Raw genomic sequence first — 19,000 nt, 5'->3', positions numbered from 1 at the left:
TTGGAGCTCGGCCCGTTCAGGGGCGATGTCAGGAAGCATTTCTTCACACAAAGGGGGAGTGGGAATCTGGAACTCTCTCCCCCCAAAAAGCTGTGGATTCTGGGGGTCAGTTGGGGCTTTCAAGACTGAGATCGATGGATTTTTGTTGGGTAAAGGGTATCGAGGGACATGGAACCAAGGAGGGTAAATGGAGATAGGACACAGATCAGCCATGATCTGACTGAATGGTGGAGCAGGCTCGAGGGGCTGAATGGCCTCCTCCTGTTCCTATCGTAACAGGCTCGCGGGGCTGAATGGGCCTCCTCCTGTTCCTATAGTAACAGGCTCGAGGGGCTGAATGGGCCTCCTCCTGTTCCTATAGTAACAGGCTCGAGGGGCTGAATGGGCCTCCTCCTGTTCCTATGGTAACAGGCTCGAGGGGCTGAATGGGCCTCCTCCTGTTCCTATAGTAACAGGCTCGAGGGGCTGAATGGGCCTCCTCCTGTTCCTATAGTAACAGGCTCGAGGGGCTGAATGGGCCTCCTCCTGTTCCTATAGTAACAGGCTCGAGGGGCTGAATGGGCCTCCTCCTGTTTCTATAGTAACAGGCTCGAGGGGGCTGAATGGGCCTCCTCCTGTTCCTATAGTAACAGGCTCGAGGGGCTGAATGGGCCTCCTCCTGTTCCTATAGTAACAGGCTCGAGGGGCTGAATGGGCCTCCTCCTGTTCCTATAGTAACAGGCTCGAGGGGCTGAATGGGCCTCCTCCTGTTCCTATAGTAACAGGCTCGAGGGGCTGAATGGGCCTCCTCCTGTTCCTCTTTCCTTTCTCTCCCCCCCCACTCCATGCCCGTCTCTCTGTGAAGAAGACACAAGTCTGTGATCATGGGTCCACAGTCTGATAGCCCTTCTCCCCCCCACACCCCCGTCCCTCACATTGGGGCCATTTTCAATGGGGTACAAAGGTTATGGGGGTTACGTACAGAGAGAGAGACACACACACACATAGATAAACACACTGCTTGTAAGAGCTCATTAGGAGCAGGAACCCTGGCTCGGAACCAAACCTGGGGGCGAGGAGTGGGAGAGCAGGAAACTCTGCACAGGCCGGGAAAGGATCCTGGGCCTTTCCTGCCCTGTGTCGGGCGGGGGCGGTGGCTGACTGAACATCAATTCTCCAAGGACACTCTGTAACGCCTCTTTCTTTCCCCGTTATTACAGGAACGATCAGGTCTCGGTCCCAGAAGACGTGCTTCGCCCCTGAAGGTGTGTTGAACAGCAGTGAAATGAATCGTCTCGTCCCCCTCAGGGCGTCCCCCCAAACCCCGGGCAGCCCCGGGAGACGAGCGGGAGACCAGTGCTCCTCCCTCCGAATACTGGCTTTCGCTGGGAGTGGAGTGAGTCCCAACATCGCACCGAACCTGCTCCCATCGGTGGAATAAGGAGGTCACCTCCTCCTGGGATAATAAGAGTCTAAATGGGGGAGAGGAGCAGAGGGATCTGGGGGTACAGATACACAAATCACTAAAAGTAACGACGCAGGTTAATAAGGCCATAAAAAGGCAAATCAAGCACTGGGGCTCATTTCTGGAGGGATAGAATTGAAAAGCAGGGAAGTTATGTTAAACTTGTATAGAACCTTGGTTAGACCACACTTGGAGCACTGTGCACAGTTCTGGTCTCAATATACCTTGGTTAGACCACACTTGGAGCACTGTGCACAGTTCTGGTCTCCATATACCTGGGTTAGACCACACTTGGAGCACTGTGCACAGTTCTGGTCTCCATATACCTTGGTTAGACCACACTTGGAGCACTGTGCACAGTTCTGGTCTCCATATACCTTGGTTAGACCGCACTTGGAGCACTGTGCACAGTTCTGGTCTCCATATACCTTGGTTAGACCGCACTTGGAGCACTGTGAACAGTTCTGGTCCCCATATACCTGGGTTAGACCACACTTGGAGCACTGTGCACAGTTCTGGTCTCCATATACCTTGGTTAGACCACACTTGGAGCACTGTGCACAGTTCTGGTCTCCATATACCTTGGTTAGACCACACTTGGAGCACTGTGCACAGTTCTGGTCTCCATATTATAAAAAGGATATAGAGGCACTGGAGAAGGTGCAAAAAACATTCACAAGCATGTTACTAGAACTGAGAGATTATAACTTATAACTTCAGTTATGTGGAGAGACTGGAGAATCTGGGATTGTTCTCCTTTAGACCAGAGAAGGTTAAGGGGAGATTGACCAGTGTGGGACCAGGGATGGGGGACTTCAGTTATGTGGAGAGACTGGAGAATCTGGGATTGTTCCCTTTAGACCAGAGAAGGTTAAGTGGAGATTTGATCGAGGGGTTCAAAATCACGAAGGGTTTTTGACAGAGTAAATAAGGAGAAACTGATTCCAGTAGCAGGAGGGTCAGTAACCAGAGGACACAGATTTAAGGTTATCGGGAAAAGAGCCAGAGGGGGAGATGGGGAGACATTATTTTACACAGCGAGTTGTGATGATCTGGAATTCACTGCCTGAAAGGGCGGTGGGAGCAGATTCAATAATAACTTTCAAAAGGGGAATCGGAGAAATACTCGAAGGGGAAAAATTCACAGGGTTACGGGGGAAAGAGGGAGTGGGATTAATTGGATAGATCTTTCAAAGAGCCGGCACAGGCCACGATGGGTCGAGTGGCCTCCTTCTGTGCTGTGTGATTATCAGGAACGACTGAACAGGCTGGGAATCAAGGGATATGGGGATCGGGCGGGAAAGTGGAGTTGAGGTCAAAGATCAGCCATGATCTGATTGAATGGCGGAGCAGGCTCGAGGGGCCGAATGGCCTACTCCTACTCCTGTTTCGCATCTTCTTATGATGGACTAAACCATACATGGAGTTTAGAGGTGTGGGGTGGAGTCCATAATCCAGGCCCACACTCCCCGGTCCCAGTACTGAGGGAGTGCTGCACTGTCGGAGGGAGATGGATATACTCTAGGACTCGAGCCCCATAATCCAGGCCCACACTCCCCGGTCCCAGTACTGAGGGAGTGCTGCACTGTCGGAGGTAGATGGATATACTCTAGGACTTGAGCCCATAATCCAGGCCCACACTCCCCGGTCCCAGTACTGAGGGAGTGCTGCACTGTCGGAGGGAGATGGATATACTCTAGGACTCGAGCCCATAATCCAGGCCCACACTCCCCGGTGCCAGTACTGAGGGAGTGCTGCACTGTCGGAGGGAGATGGATATACTCTAGGACTCGAGCCCATAATCCAAGCCCACACTCCCCGGTCCCAGTACTGAGGGAGTGCTGCACTGTCGGAGGTGCCGTCTTTCGGATGAGACGTTAAACCGAGGCCCCGTCTGCCCTCACAGGTGGGTGTTAAAGGTTCCACGGCCACTATTGGAAGACGAGGAGGGGAGGGGAGATCTGGGCCAACAGAAGCAGGAATTCCGTCTGATTTCCTCTCCGCCCTAACCCGGGGCACTGAGGCCCAGTTGTGATCGCCAGCATCGGCCAGCCCCGCCTGGGATCAGGGAAGGAAGCTGAGCCCTTCCTGGTCAGTCCAGCTTGATCCAGCCCGAGGCTGGTGTGCTCTGTACCTGGTTATTTAACTCTTGGTCACGTCCACACGAAGAATCTTTTCCCGTTACTGCAGATATCGATCACAAACGTGTTGGTGGAACCGTTCAGTTCTCAGTGACTGGCAAAGAAGTGTGTCCGTTCGATCCTGAGGTCACAGAGGCTCTGGAGGAAACAGTGAGTGTTATTATTCTATCCCCAGGTCGTGTCACACTCCCGGTGTCTGTCTCTCTCTCCCCGGGATTGTGTTTGGTGAACACGGTGAGTTTTATTATTCTATCCCCAGGTCGTGACACACTCCCGGTGTCTGTCTCTCTCTCCCCGGGATTGTGTTTGGTGAACACGGTGAGTGTTATTATTCTATCCCCAGGTCGTGTCACACTCCCGGTGTCTGTCTCTCTCTCCCCCGGGATTGTGTTTGGTGAACACGGTGAGTGTTATTAATCTATCCCCGGGTCGTGACACACTCCCGGTGTCTCTCTCTCTCCCCGGGATTGTGTTTGGTGAACACGGTGAGTGTTATTAATCTATCCCCGGGTCGTGACACACTCCCGGTGTCTGTCTCTCCCCCGGGATTGTGTTTGGTGAACACGGTGAGTGTGATTAATCGATCCCCGGGTCGTGACACACTCCCGGTGTCTGTCTCTCTCCCCGGGATTGTGTTTGGTGAACACGGTGAGTGTTATTAATCTATCCCCGGGTCGTGACACACTCCCGGTGTCTGTCTCTCTCTCCCCGGGATTGTGTTTGGTGAACACGGTGAGTGTTATTAATCTATCCCCGGGTCGTGTCACACTCCCGGTGTCTGTCTCTCCCCCCGGGATTGTGTTTGGTGAACACGGTGAGTGTGATTAATATATCCCCGGGTCGTGACACACTCCCGGTGTCTGTCTCTCACCCCGGGATTGTATTTGGTGAACACGGTGAGTGTTATTAATCTATCCCCGGGTCGTGACACACTCCCGGTGTCTGTCTCTCTCCCTGGGATTGTGTTTGGTGAACACGGTGAGTGTTATTAATCTATCCCCGGGTCGTGACACACTCCCGGTGTCTGTCTCTCTCCCCGGGATTGTGTTTGGTGAACACGGTGAGTGTTATTAATCTACCCCCAGGTCGTGACACACTCCCGGTGTCTCTCTCTCTCCCCGGGATTGTGTTTGGTGAACACGGTGAGTGTTATTAATCTATCCCCGGGTCGTGACACACTCCCGGTGTCTGTCTCTCTCCCCGGGATTGTGTTTGGTGAACACGGTGAGTGTTATTAATCTATCCCCGGGTCGTGACACACTCCCGGTGTCTCTCTCTCTCCCCAGGATTGTGTTTGGTGAACACAGTGAGTGTTATTAATCTATCCCCGGGTCGTGACACACTCCCGGTGTCTGTCTCTCTCTCCCCGGGATTGTGTTTGGTGAACACGGTGAGTGTTATTAATCTATCCCCGGGTCGTGACACACTCCCGGTGTCTGTCTCTCCCCCCGGGATTGTGTTTGGTGAACACGGTGAGTGTTATTAATCTATCCCCGGGTCGTGACACACTCCCGGTGTCTCTCTCTCCCCGGGATTGTGTTTGGTGAACACGGTGAGTGTTATTAATCTATCCCCGGGTCGTGACACACTCCCGGTGTCTGTCTCTCTCCCCGGGATTGTGTTTGGTGAACACGGTGAGTGTTATTAATCTATCCCCGGGTCGTGACACACTCCCGGTGTCTCTCTCTCTCCCCGGGATTGTGTTTGGTGAACACAGTGAGTGTTATTAATCTATCCCCGGGTCGTGACACACTCCCGGTGTCTGTCTCTCTCCCCAGGATTGTGTTTGGTGAACACGGTGAGTGTTATTAATCTATCCCCGGGTCGTGACACACTCCCGGTGTCTGTCTCTCTCTCCCCGGGATTGTGTTTGGTGAACACGGTGAGTGTTATTAATCTATCCCCGGGTCGTGTCACACTCCCGGTGTCTGTCTCTCTCCCCGGGATTGTGTTTGGTGAACACGGTGAGTGTTATTAATCTATCCCCGGGTCGTGACACACTCCCGGTGTCTGTCTCTCTCTCCCCGGGATTGTGTTTGGTGAACACGGTGAGTGTTATTAATCTATCCCCGGGTCGTGACACACTCCCGGTGTCTGTCTCTCCCCCCGGGATTGTGTTTGGTGAACACGGTGAGTGTTATTAATCTATCCCCGGGTCGTGACACACTCCCGGTGTCTCTCTCTCCCCGGGATTGTGTTTGGTGAACACGGTGAGTGTTATTAATCTATCCCCGGGTCGTGACACACTCCCGGTGTCTGTCTCTCTCCCCGGGATTGTGTTTGGTGAACACGGTGAGTGTTATTAATCTATCCCCGGGTCGTGACACACTCCCGGTGTCTGTCTCTCTCCCCGGGATTGTGTTTGGTGAACACGGTGAGTGTTATTAATCTATCCCCGGGTCGTGTCACACTCCCGGTGTCTCTCTCTCTCCCCCGGGGATTGTGTTTGGTGAACACGGTGAGTGTTATTAATCTATCCCCGGGTCGTGACACACTCCCGGTGTCTGTCTCTCTCTCCCCGGGATTGTGTTTGGTGAACACGGTGAGTGTTATTAATCTATCCCCGGGTCGTGACACACTCCCGGTGTCTGTCTCTCCCCCCCCGGGATTGTGTTTGGTGAACACGGTGAGTGTTATTAATCTATCCCTGGGTCGTGACACACTCCCGGTGTCTGTCTCTCCCCCCGGGATTGTGTTTGGTGAACACGGTGAGTGTTATTAATCTATCCCCGGGTCGTGACACACTCCCGGTGTCTCTCTCTCCCCGGGATTGTGTTTGGTGAACACGGTGAGTGTTATTAATCTATCCCCGGGTCGTGACACACTCCCGGTGTCTGTCTCTCTCCCCGGGATTGTGTTTGGTGAACACGGTGAGTGTTATTAATCTATCCCCGGGTCGTGACACACTCCCGGTGTCTGTCTCTCCCCCGGGATTGTGTTTGGTGAACACGGTGAGTGTGATTAATCGATCCCCGGGTCGTGACACACTCCCGGTGTCTGTCTCTCCCCCGGGATTGTGTTTGGTGAACACGGTGAGTGTTATTAATCTATCCCCGGGTCGTGACACACTCCCGGTGTCTGTCTCTCTCCCCGGGATTGTGTTTGGTGAACACGGTGAGTGTTATTAATCTATCCCCGGGTCGTGTCACACTCAGGGTGTCTGTCTCTCTCTCCCCGGGATTGTGTTTGGTGAACACGGTGCGTGTTATTAATCTATCCCCGGGTCGAGACACACTCCCGGTGTCTGTCTCTCTCCCCGGGATTGTGTTTGGTGAACACGGTGAGTGTTATTAATCTATCCCCGGGTCGTGACACACTCCCGGTGTCTGTCTCTCCCCCGGGATTGTGTTTGGTGAACACGGTGAGTGTTATTAATCTATCCCCGGGTCGTGACACACTCCCGGTGTCTGTCTCTCTCTCCCCGGGATTGTGTTTGGTGAACACGGTGAGTGTTATTAATCTATCCCCGGGTCGTGTCACACTCCCGGTGTCTGTCTCTCCCCCCGGGATTGTGTTTGGTGAACACGGTGAGTGTGATTAATATATCCCCGGGTCGTGACACACTCCCGGTGTCTGTCTCTCACCCCGGGATTGTATTTGGTGAACACGGTGAGTGTTATTAATCTATCCCCGGGTCGTGACACACTCCCGGTGTCTGTCTGTCTCCCTGGGATTGTGTTTGGTGAACACGGTGAGTGTTATTAATCTATCCCCGGGTCGTGACACACTCCCGGTGTCTGTCTCTCTCCCCGGGATTGTGTTTGGTGAACACGGTGAGTGTTATTAATCTACCCCCAGGTCGTGACACACTCCCGGTGTCTGTCTCTCTCCCCGGGATTGTGTTTGGTGAACACGGTGAGTGTTATTAATCTATCCCCGGGTCGTGACACACTCCCGGTGTCTGTCTCTCTCTCCCCGGGATTGTGTTTGGTGAACACGGTGAGTGTTATTAATCTATCCCCGGGTCGTGACACACTCCCGGTGTCTGTCTCTCTCCCCGGGATTGTGTTTGGTGAACACGGTGAGTGTTATTAATCTATCCCCGGGTCGTGACACACTCCCGGTGTCTGTCTCTCTCTCCCCGGGATTGTGTTTGGTGAACACGGTGAGTGTTATTAATCTATCCCCGGGTCGTGACACACTCCCGGTGTCTGTCTCTCCCCCCGGGATTGTGTTTGGTGAACACGGTGAGTGTTATTAATCTATCCCCGGGTCGTGACACACTCCCGGTGTCTCTCTCTCCCCGGGATTGTGTTTGGTGAACACGGTGAGTGTTATTAATCTATCCCCGGGTCGTGACACACTCCCGGTGTCTGTCTCTCTCCCCGGGATTGTGTTTGGTGAACACGGTGAGTGTTATTAATCTATCCCCGGGTCGTGACACACTCCCGGTGTCTGTCTCTCTCCCCGGGATTGTGTTTGGTGAACACGGTGAGTGTTATTAATCTATCCCCGGGTCGTGACACACTCCCGGTGTCTGTCTCTCCCCCGGGATTGTGTTTGGTGAACACGGTGAGTGTGATTAATCGATCCCCGGGTCGTGACACACTCCCGGTGTCTGTCTCTCCCCCGGGATTGTGTTTGGTGAACACGGTGAGTGTTATTAATCTATCCCCGGGTCGTGACACACTCCCGGTGTCTGTCTCTCTCCCCGGGATTGTGTTTGGTGAACACGGTGAGTGTTATTAATCTATCCCCGGGTCGTGTCACACTCAGGGTGTCTGTCTCTCTCTCCCCGGGATTGTGTTTGGTGAACACGGTGCGTGTTATTAATCTATCCCCGGGTCGAGACACACTCCCGGTGTCTGTCTCTCTCCCCGGGATTGTGTTTGGTGAACACGGTGAGTGTTATTAATCTATCCCCGGGTCGTGACACACTCCCGGTGTCTGTCTCTCCCCCGGGATTGTGTTTGGTGAACACGGTGAGTGTTATTAATCTATCCCCGGGTCGTGACACACTCCCGGTGTCTGTCTCTCTCTCCCCGGGATTGTGTTTGGTGAACACGGTGAGTGTTATTAATCTATCCCCGGGTCGTGTCACACTCCCGGTGTCTGTCTCTCCCCCCGGGATTGTGTTTGGTGAACACGGTGAGTGTGATTAATATATCCCCGGGTCGTGACACACTCCCGGTGTCTGTCTCTCACCCCGGGATTGTATTTGGTGAACACGGTGAGTGTTATTAATCTATCCCCGGGTCGTGACACACTCCCGGTGTCTGTCTGTCTCCCTGGGATTGTGTTTGGTGAACACGGTGAGTGTTATTAATCTATCCCCGGGTCGTGACACACTCCCGGTGTCTGTCTCTCTCCCCGGGATTGTGTTTGGTGAACACGGTGAGTGTTATTAATCTACCCCCAGGTCGTGACACACTCCCGGTGTCTGTCTCTCTCCCCGGGATTGTGTTTGGTGAACACGGTGAGTGTTATTAATCTATCCCCGGGTCGTGACACACTCCCGGTGTCTGTCTCTCTCTCCCCGGGATTGTGTTTGGTGAACACGGTGAGTGTTATTAATCTATCCCCGGGTCGTGACACACTCCCGGTGTCTGTCTCTCTCCCCGGGATTGTGTTTGGTGAACACGGTGAGTGTTATTAATCTATCCCCGGGTCGTGACACACTCCCGGTGTCTGTCTCTCTCTCCCCGGGATTGTGTTTGGTGAACACGGTGAGTGTTATTAATCTATCCCCGGGTCGTGACACACTCCCGGTGTCTGTCTCTCCCCCCGGGATTGTGTTTGGTGAACACGGTGAGTGTTATTAATCTATCCCCGGGTCGTGACACACTCCCGGTGTCTCTCTCTCCCCGGGATTGTGTTTGGTGAACACGGTGAGTGTTATTAATCTATCCCCGGGTCGTGACACACTCCCGGTGTCTGTCTCTCTCCCCGGGATTGTGTTTGGTGAACACGGTGAGTGTTATTAATCTATCCCCGGGTCGTGACACACTCCCGGTGTCTGTCTCTCTCCCCGGGATTGTGTTTGGTGAACACGGTGAGTGTTATTAATCTATCCCCGGGTCGTGTCACACTCCCGGTGTCTCTCTCTCTCCCCCGGGGATTGTGTTTGGTGAACACGGTGAGTGTTATTAATCTATCCCCGGGTCGTGACACACTCCCGGTGTCTGTCTCTCTCTCCCCGGGATTGTGTTTGGTGAACACGGTGAGTGTTATTAATCTATCCCCGGGTCGTGACACACTCCCGGTGTCTGTCTCTCCCCCCCCGGGATTGTGTTTGGTGAACACGGTGAGTGTTATTAATCTATCCCTGGGTCGTGACACACTCCCGGTGTCTGTCTCTCCCCCCGGGATTGTGTTTGGTGAACACGGTGAGTGTTATTAATCTATCCCCGGGTCGTGACACACTCCCGGTGTCTCTCTCTCCCCGGGATTGTGTTTGGTGAACACGGTGAGTGTTATTAATCTATCCCCGGGTCGTGACACACTCCCGGTGTCTGTCTCTCTCCCCGGGATTGTGTTTGGTGAACACGGTGAGTGTTATTAATCTATCCCCGGGTCGTGACACACTCCCGGTGTCTGTCTCTCCCCCGGGATTGTGTTTGGTGAACACGGTGAGTGTGATTAATCGATCCCCGGGTCGTGACACACTCCCGGTGTCTGTCTCTCCCCCGGGATTGTGTTTGGTGAACACGGTGAGTGTTATTAATCTATCCCCGGGTCGTGACACACTCCCGGTGTCTGTCTCTCTCCCCGGGATTGTGTTTGGTGAACACGGTGAGTGTTATTAATCTATCCCCGGGTCGTGTCACACTCAGGGTGTCTGTCTCTCTCTCCCCGGGATTGTGTTTGGTGAACACGGTGCGTGTTATTAATCTATCCCCGGGTCGAGACACACTCCCGGTGTCTGTCTCTCTCCCCGGGATTGTGTTTGGTGAACACGGTGAGTGTTATTAATCTATCCCCGGGTCGTGACACACTCCCGGTGTCTGTCTCTCCCCCGGGATTGTGTTTGGTGAACACGGTGAGTGTTATTAATCTATCCCCGGGTCGTGACACACTCCCGGTGTCTGTCTCTCTCTCCCCGGGATTGTGTTTGGTGAACACGGTGAGTGTTATTAATCTATCCCCGGGTCGTGTCACACTCCCGGTGTCTGTCTCTCCCCCCGGGATTGTGTTTGGTGAACACGGTGAGTGTGATTAATATATCCCCGGGTCGTGACACACTCCCGGTGTCTGTCTCTCACCCCGGGATTGTATTTGGTGAACACGGTGAGTGTTATTAATCTATCCCCGGGTCGTGACACACTCCCGGTGTCTGTCTGTCTCCCTGGGATTGTGTTTGGTGAACACGGTGAGTGTTATTAATCTATCCCCGGGTCGTGACACACTCCCGGTGTCTGTCTCTCTCCCCGGGATTGTGTTTGGTGAACACGGTGAGTGTTATTAATCTACCCCCAGGTCGTGACACACTCCCGGTGTCTGTCTCTCTCCCCGGGATTGTGTTTGGTGAACACGGTGAGTGTTATTAATCTATCCCCGGGTCGTGACACACTCCCGGTGTCTGTCTCTCTCCCCGGGATTGTGTTTGGTGAACACGGTGAGTGTTATTAATCTATCCCCGGGTCGTGACACACTCCCGGTGTCTCTCTCTCTCCCCGGGATTGTGTTTGGTGAACACAGTGAGTGTTATTAATCTATCCCCGGGTCGTGACACACTCCCGGTGTCTGTCTCTCTCCCCAGGATTGTGTTTGGTGAACACGGTGAGTGTTATTAATCTATCCCCGGGTCGTGACACACTCCCGGTGTCTGTCTCTCTCTCCCCGGGATTGTGTTTGGTGAACACGGTGAGTGTTATTAATCTATCCCCGGGTCGTGTCACACTTCCGGTGTCTGTCTCTCTCCCCGGGATTGTGTTTGGTGAACACGGTGAGTGTTATTAATCTATCCCCGGGTCGTGACACACTCCCGGTGTCTGTCTCTCCCCCCGGGATTGTGTTTGGTGAACACGGTGAGTGTTATTAATCTATCCCCGGGTCGTGACACACTCCCGGTGTCTCTCTCTCCCCGGGATTGTGTTTGGTGAACACGGTGAGTGTTATTAATCTATCCCCGGGTCGTGACACACTCCCGGTGTCTGTCTCTCTCCCCGGGATTGTGTTTGGTGAACACGGTGAGTGTTATTAATCTATCCCCGGGTCGTGACACACTCCCGGTGTCTCTCTCTCTCTCCCCGGGATTGTGTTTGGTGAACACGGTGAGTGTTATTAATCTATCCCCGGGTCGTGTCACACTCCCGGTGTCTGTCTCTCTCCCCGGGATTGTGTTTGGTGAACACGGTGAGTGTTATTAATCTATCCCCGGGTCGTGACACACTCCCGGTGTCTGTCTCTCTCTCCCCGGGATTGTGTTTGGTGAACACGGTGAGTGTTATTAATCTATCCCCGGGTCGTGACACACTCCCGGTGTCTGTCTCTCCCGCCGGGATTGTGTTTGGTGAACACGGTGAGTGTTATTAATCTATCCCCGGGTCGTGACACACTCCCGGTGTCTCTCTCTCCCCGGGATTGTGTTTGGTGAACACGGTGAGTGTTATTAATCTATCCCCGGGTCGTGACACACTCCCGGTGTCTGTCTCTCTCCCCGGGATTGTGTTTGGTGAACACGGTGAGTGTTATTAATCTATCCCCGGGTCGTGACACACTCCCGGTGTCTGTCTCTCTCCCCGGGATTGTGTTTGGTGAACACGGTGAGTGTTATTAATCTATCCCCGGGTCGTGTCACACTCCCGGTGTCTCTCTCTCTCCCCCGGGGATTGTGTTTGGTGAACACGGTGAGTGTTATTAATCTATCCCCGGGTCGTGACACACTCCCGGTGTCTGTCTCTCTCTCCCCGGGATTGTGTTTGGTGAACACGGTGAGTGTTATTAATCTATCCCCGGGTCGTGACACACTCCCGGTGTCTGTCTCTCCCCCCCCGGGATTGTGTTTGGTGAACACGGTGAGTGTTATTAATCTATACCTGGGTCGTGACACACTCCCGGTGTCTGTCTCTCCCCACGGGATTGTGTTTGGTGAACACGGTGAGTGTTATTAATCTATCCCCGGGTCGTGACACACTCCCGGTGTCTCTCTCTCCCCGGGATTGTGTTTGGTGAACACGGTGAGTGTTATTAATCTATCCCCGGGTCGTGACACACTCCCGGTGTCTGTCTCTCTCCCCGGGATTGTGTTTGGTGAACACGGTGAGTGTTATTAATCTATCCCCGGGTCGTGACACACTCCCGGTGTCTCTCTCTCTCCCCGGGATTGTGTTTGGTGAACACGGTGAGTGTTATTAATCTTTCCCCGGGTCGTGACACACTCCCGGTGTCTGTCTCTCTCTCCCCGGGATTGTGTTTGGTGAACACGGTGAGTGTTATTAATCTATCCCCGGGTCGTGACACACTCCCGGTGTCTGTCTCTCTCCCCCGGGATTGTGTTTGGTGAACACGGTGAGTGTTATTAATCTATCCCTGGGTCGTGACACACTCCCGGTGTCTGTCTCTCTCCCCGGGATTGTGTTTGGTGAACACGGTGAGTGTTATTAATCTATCCCCAGGTCGTGACACACTCCCGGTGTCTCTCCCCCCGGGATTGTGTTTGGTGAACACGGTGAGTGTTACTAATCTATCCCCGGGTCGTGACACACTCCCGGTGTCTGTCTCTCTCCCCCTGGGATTGTGTTTGGTGAACACGGTCAGTGTTATTAATCTATCCCCGGGTCGTGACACACTCCCGGTGTCTGTCTCTCCCCCCGGGATTGTGTTTGGTGAACACGGTGAGTGTTATTAATCTATCCCTGGGTCGTGACACACTCCCGGTGTCTGTCTCTCTCCCCGGGATTGTGTTTGGTGAACACGGTGAGTGTTATTAATCTATCCCCAGGTCGTGACACACTCCCGGTGTCTGTCTCTCTCTCCCCGGGATTGTGTTTGGTGAACACGGTGAGTGTTATTAATCTATCCCTGGGTCGTGACACACTCCCGGTGTCTGTCTCTCCCCCCGGGATTGTGTTTGGTGAACACGGTGAGTGTTATTAATCTATCCCCGGGTCGTGACACACTCCCGGTGTCTCTCTCTCCCACCGGGATTGTGTTTGGTGAACACGGTGAGTGTTATTAATCTATCCCTGGGTCGTGTCACACTCCCGGTGTCTGTCTCTCCCCGGGATTGTGTTTGGTGAACACGGTGAGTGTTATTAATCTATCCCCGGGTCGTGACACACTCCCGGTGTCTGTCTCTCTCCCCGGGATTGTGTTTGGTGAACACGGTGAGTGTTATTAATCTATCCCCGGGTCGTGACACACTCCCGGTGTCTGTCTCTCTCCCCGGGATTGTGTTTGGTGAACACGGTGAGTGTTATTAATCTATCCCCGGGTCGTGACACACTCCCGGTGTCTCTCTCTCTCCCCGGGATTGTGTTTGGTGAACACGGTGAGTGTTATTAATCTATCCCCGGGTCGTGACACACTCCCGGTGTCTGTCTCTCTCCCTGGGATTGTGTTTGGTGAACACGGTGAGTGTTATTAATCTATCCCCAGGTCGTGACACACTCCCAGTGTCTCTCTCTCTCCCCGGGATTGTGTTTGGTGAACACGGTGAGTGTCATTAATCTATCCCCGGGTCGTGACACACTCCCGGTGTCTGTCTCTCTCCCCGGGATTGTGTTTGGTGAACACGGTGAGTGTCATTAATCTATCCCCGGGTCGTGACACACTCCCGGTGTCTCTCTCTCCCCCGGGATTGTGTTTGGTGAACACGGTGAGTTATTAATCTATCCCTGGGTCGTGACACACTCCCGGTGTCTGTCTCTCTCTCCCCGGGATTGTGTTTGGTGAACACGGTGAGTGTCATTAATCTATCCCCGGGTCGTGACACACTCCCGGTGTCTGTCTCTCCCCCCGGGATTGTGTTTGGTGAACACGGTGAGTGTTATTAATCTATCCCCGCGTCGTGTCACACTCCCGGTGTCTGTCTCTCTCTCCCACCGGGATTGTGTTTGGTGAACACGGTGAGTGTTATTAATCGATCCCCGGGTCGTGACACACTCCCGGTGTCTCTCCCCCCCCGGGATTGTGTTTGGTGAACACGGTGAGTTATTAATGTATCCCCGGGTCGTGTCACACTCCCGGTGTCTCTCTCTCTCCCCCGGGGATTGTGTTTGGTGAACACGGTGAGTGTTATTAATCTATCCCCGGGTCGTGACACACTCCCGGTGTCTGTCTCTCTCTCCCCGGGATTGTGTTTGGTGAACACGGTGAGTGTTATTAATCTATCCCCGGGTCGTGACACACTCCCGGTGTCTGTCTCTCCCCCCCCGGGATTGTGTTTGGTGAACACGGTGAGTGTTATTAATCTATCCCTGGGTCGTGACACACTCCCGGTGTCTGTCTCTCCCCCCGGGATTGTGTTTGGTGAACACGGTGAGTGTTATTAATCTATCCCTGGGTCGTGACACACTCCCGGTGTCTCTCTCTCTCCCCGGGATTGTGTTTGGTGAACACGGTGAGTGTTATTAATCTATCCCCGGGTCGTGACACACTCCCGGTGTCTGTCTCTCTCTCCCCGGGATTGTGTTTGGTGAACACGGTGAGTGTTATTAATCTATCCCCGGGTCGTGACACACTCCCGGTGTCTGTCTCTCTCCCCCGGGATTGTGTTTGGTGAACACGGTGAGTGTTATTAATCTATCCCTGGGTCGTGACACACTCCCGGTGTCTGTCTCTCTCCCCGGGATTGTGTTTGGTGAACACGGTGAGTGTTATTAATCTATCCCCGGGTCGTGACACACTCCCGGTGTCTGTCTCTCTCCCCCTGGGATTGTGTTTGGTGAACACGGTCAGTGTTATTAATCTATCCCCGGGTCGTGACACACTCCCGGTGTCTGTCTCTCCCCCCGGGATTGTGTTTGGTGAACACGGTGAGTGTTATTAATCTATCCCTGGGTCGTGACACACTCCCGGTGTCTGTCTCTCTCCCCGGGATTGTGTTTGGTGAACACGGTGAGTGTTATTAATCTATCCCCAGGTCGTGACACACTCCCGGTGTCTGTCTCTCTCTCCCCGGGATTGTGTTTGGTGAACACGGTGAGTGTTATTAATCTATCCCCGGGTCGTGACACACTCCCGGTGTCTGTCTCTCTCCCCGGGATTGTGTTTGGTGAACACGGTGAGTGTTATTAATCTATCCCCGGGTCGTGACACACTCCCGGTGTCTGTCTCTCCCCGGGATTGTGTTTGGTGAACACGGTGAGTGTTATTAATCTATCCCCGGGTCGTGACACACTCCCGGTGTCTGTCTCCCCCCCGGGGATTGTGTTTGGTGAACACGGTGAGTGTTATTAATCTATCCCCGGGTCGTGACACACTCCCGGTGTCTGTCTCTCTCCCCGGGATTGTGTTTGGTGAACACGGTGAGTGTTATTAATCTATCCCCGGGTCGTGACACACTCCCGGTGTCTGTCTCTCTCCCCGGGATTGTGTTTGGTGAACACGGTCAGTGTTATTAATCTATCCCCGGGTCGTGTCACACTCCCGGTGTCTGTCTCTCTCTCCCCGGGATTGTGTTTGGTGAACACGGTGAGTGTTATTAATCTATCCCTGGGTCGTGACACACTCCCGGTGTCTGTCTCTCTCCCCAGGATTGTGTTTGGTGAACACGGTGAGTGTTATTAATCTATCCTTGGGTCGTGTCACACTCCCGGTGTCTGTCTCTCCCCGGGATTGTGTTTGGTGAACACGGTGAGTGTTATTAATCTATCCCCGGGTCGTGACACACTCCCGGTGTCTGTCTCTCTCCCCGGGATTGTGTTTGGTGAACACGGTGAGTTATTAATCTATCCCTGGGTCGTGACACACTCCCGGTGTCTGTCTCTCTGCCCGGGATTGTGTTTGGTGAACACGGTGAGTGTTATTAATCTATCCCCGGGTCGTGACACACTCCCGGTGTCTCTCTCTCTCCCCGGGTTTGTGTTTGGTGAACACGGTGAGTGTTATTAATCTATCCCCGGGTCGTGACACACTCCCGGTGTCTGTCTCTCTCCCTGGGATTGTGTTTGGTGAACACGGTGAGTGTTATTAATCTATCCCCAGGTCGTGACACACTCCCAGTGTCTCTCTCTCTCCCCGGGATTGTGTTTGGTGAACACGGTGAGTGTCATTAATCTATCCCCGGGTCGTGACACACTCCCGGTGTCTGTCTCTCTCCCCGGGATTGTGTTTGGTGAACACGGTGAGTGTCATTAATCTATCCCCGGGTCGTGACACACTCCCGGTGTCTCTCTCTCCCCCGGGATTGTGTTTGGTGAACACGGTGAGTTATTAATCTATCCCTGGGTCGTGACACACTCCCGGTGTCTGTCTCTCTCTCCCCGGGATTGTGTTTGGTGAACACGGTGAGTGTCATTAATCTATCCCCGGGTCGTGACACACTCCCGGTGTCTGTCTCTCCCCCCGGGATTGTGTTTGGTGAACACGGTGAGTGTTATTAATCTATCCCCGGGTCGTGTCACACTCCTGGTGTCTGTCTCTCTCTCCCACCGGGATTGTGTTTGGTGAACACGGTGAGTGTTATTAATCGATCCCCGGGTCGTGACACACTCCCGGTGTCTCTTCCCCCCCGGGATTGTGTTTGGTGAACACGGTGAGTTATTAATCTATCCCTGGGTCGTGACACACTCCCGGTGTGAGGAGGCGAACGGGGAATGGGACCGAGCTATCCCGAGAGCCCAGTTATTAATATTTAAATATTTCTTTCTCCCCCTCCTTCCCCTGCAGATTAATTCAATCCTGTCGTCCATCCCAGGAAGTCATGTGAGGAAGGTTGGAGTGAGTCGGAAAAGGAGAGGCCAGAAATTGGAACAAGAGGAGGATGCGGACTGAATGACTGGAGACTCATTCAGTCCATGGCCATTCTTGGCCACGTTTACGGACTGGATAATGAGTGGGGGCAGGGCGCGAACTCATTCACCCCCCTCCGTACCAGACTCCGTACACCGGAGGGGGGGCTGCATGTAATAATTAGCGTAACTCTCTCTGTCCCTCCGCCCATCCTGCTGGGATCTGCCAACCTCCCCCTCCCCCTTCCCCGTCCCCGGGAGGTGAGAGGATCTCACCGCCCTCTGCATCGTCGCAACGTCGGATCACAGAACCGCACAGCACGGGGAGGAGGCCACTCGGCCCACAGAGCCTGTGCCGGCCCTTTCAAAGACCGGGGGGGGGGGTTTCGGGGAGACGCGCGTGAGGTTTGCACCAGACGTGAGACGCTCCACACGGACCCCACAAACTCCGGGCCTGTGCTGGAGGCGAGACTTTAAGCTGCATCACGCTGGGCTTGAGTACTGGGGGCCGTGGGACCCCATGAATTCGGACGTCAGCAATGGGACGCTGGGATGGGACTGCCATGGAGTTCTCCTCATATTAACTCTTTGCTTTTTGCCTGTTAAGTGAGTCTCTGTTGGAATAAAAGTGTAATCACGAGACAGGCTGGCTTTGTTTTATTAATTACAGATGTAGTGACCAGCAAGTTTAGGCCATGAAACCTAATGTCCAGCATTACAACAGTTACCACACTTCAAAAAGTACTTCATCGGCTGTGAAACACTCGGGGGGGCGTCCAGAGGGGTCACAAGTGGCAGTAGAAATGCAAATCTTTTTTAGTTTGAAGTCGAGGCAGTCGGAGAGCTTTCTGTGGGAGGGAGTGCAAAGATTTACCGGAATGATTCCAGGGATGAGGGACTTCAGTTACGTGTATAAATACTGTGGCCGCAAGAGCAGGTCAGAGGCTGGGTATTCTGCGGCGAGTGACTCACCTCCTGACTCCCCAAAGCCTTTCCACCATCGACAAGGCACAAGTCAGGAGTGTGATGGAATACTCTCCACTTGCCTGGATGAGTGCAGCTCCAACAACACTCAAGAAGCTCGACACCATCCAGGACAAAGCAGCCCGCTTGATTGGGACCCCATCCACCACCCTAAACATTCACTCCCTTCACCACCGGCGCACTGTGGCTGCAGTGAGTACCATCCACAGGATGCACTGCAGCAACTCGCCAAGGCTTCTTCGACAGCACCTCCCAAACCCGCGACCTCTACCACCTAGAAGGACAAGGGCAGCAGGCACATGGGAACAAGACCACCTGCACGTTCCCCTCCAAGTCACACACCATCCCGACTTGGAAATATATCGTCGTTCCTTCATCGTCGCTGGGTCAAAATCCTGGAACTCCCTTCCTAACAGCACTGTGGGAGAACCGTCACCACACGGACTGCAGCGGTTCAAGAAGGCGGCTCACCACCACCTTCTCAAGGGGCAATTAGGGATGGGCAATAAAAAAAAAGGACAGACTGGAGAAGCTGGGGTTGTTCTCCTTGGAACAGAGACGGTCGCGAGGAGATTTGATCGAGGTGTTCAAAATCA

The 19,000-nt window shown here is 53.6% G+C and overlaps 1 long non-coding RNA gene across 1 annotated transcript; it reads left to right on the top strand.

Annotated features, from left to right (window-relative positions):
- The first annotated feature begins 1,196 nt into the window (after window positions 1-1,196).
- Window positions 1,197-18,052, top strand: LOC137310710 (uncharacterized). Its single transcript, XR_010960143.1, has 3 exons — window positions 1,197-1,244; window positions 3,635-3,735; window positions 17,359-18,052. It is a non-coding gene; the product is annotated as an uncharacterized lncRNA (long non-coding RNA).
- Window positions 18,053-19,000: the final 948 nt, after the last annotated feature.

The sequence above is a fragment of the Heptranchias perlo genome, unplaced genomic scaffold (genome assembly GCF_035084215.1).
Source record: "Heptranchias perlo isolate sHepPer1 unplaced genomic scaffold, sHepPer1.hap1 HAP1_SCAFFOLD_272, whole genome shotgun sequence".
NCBI classification, from domain to species: Eukaryota; Metazoa; Chordata; class Chondrichthyes; order Hexanchiformes; family Hexanchidae; genus Heptranchias; species Heptranchias perlo.
Note: the sequence above shows the minus strand (reverse complement) of the source record. Positions and strands in the feature narration are given on the sequence as shown.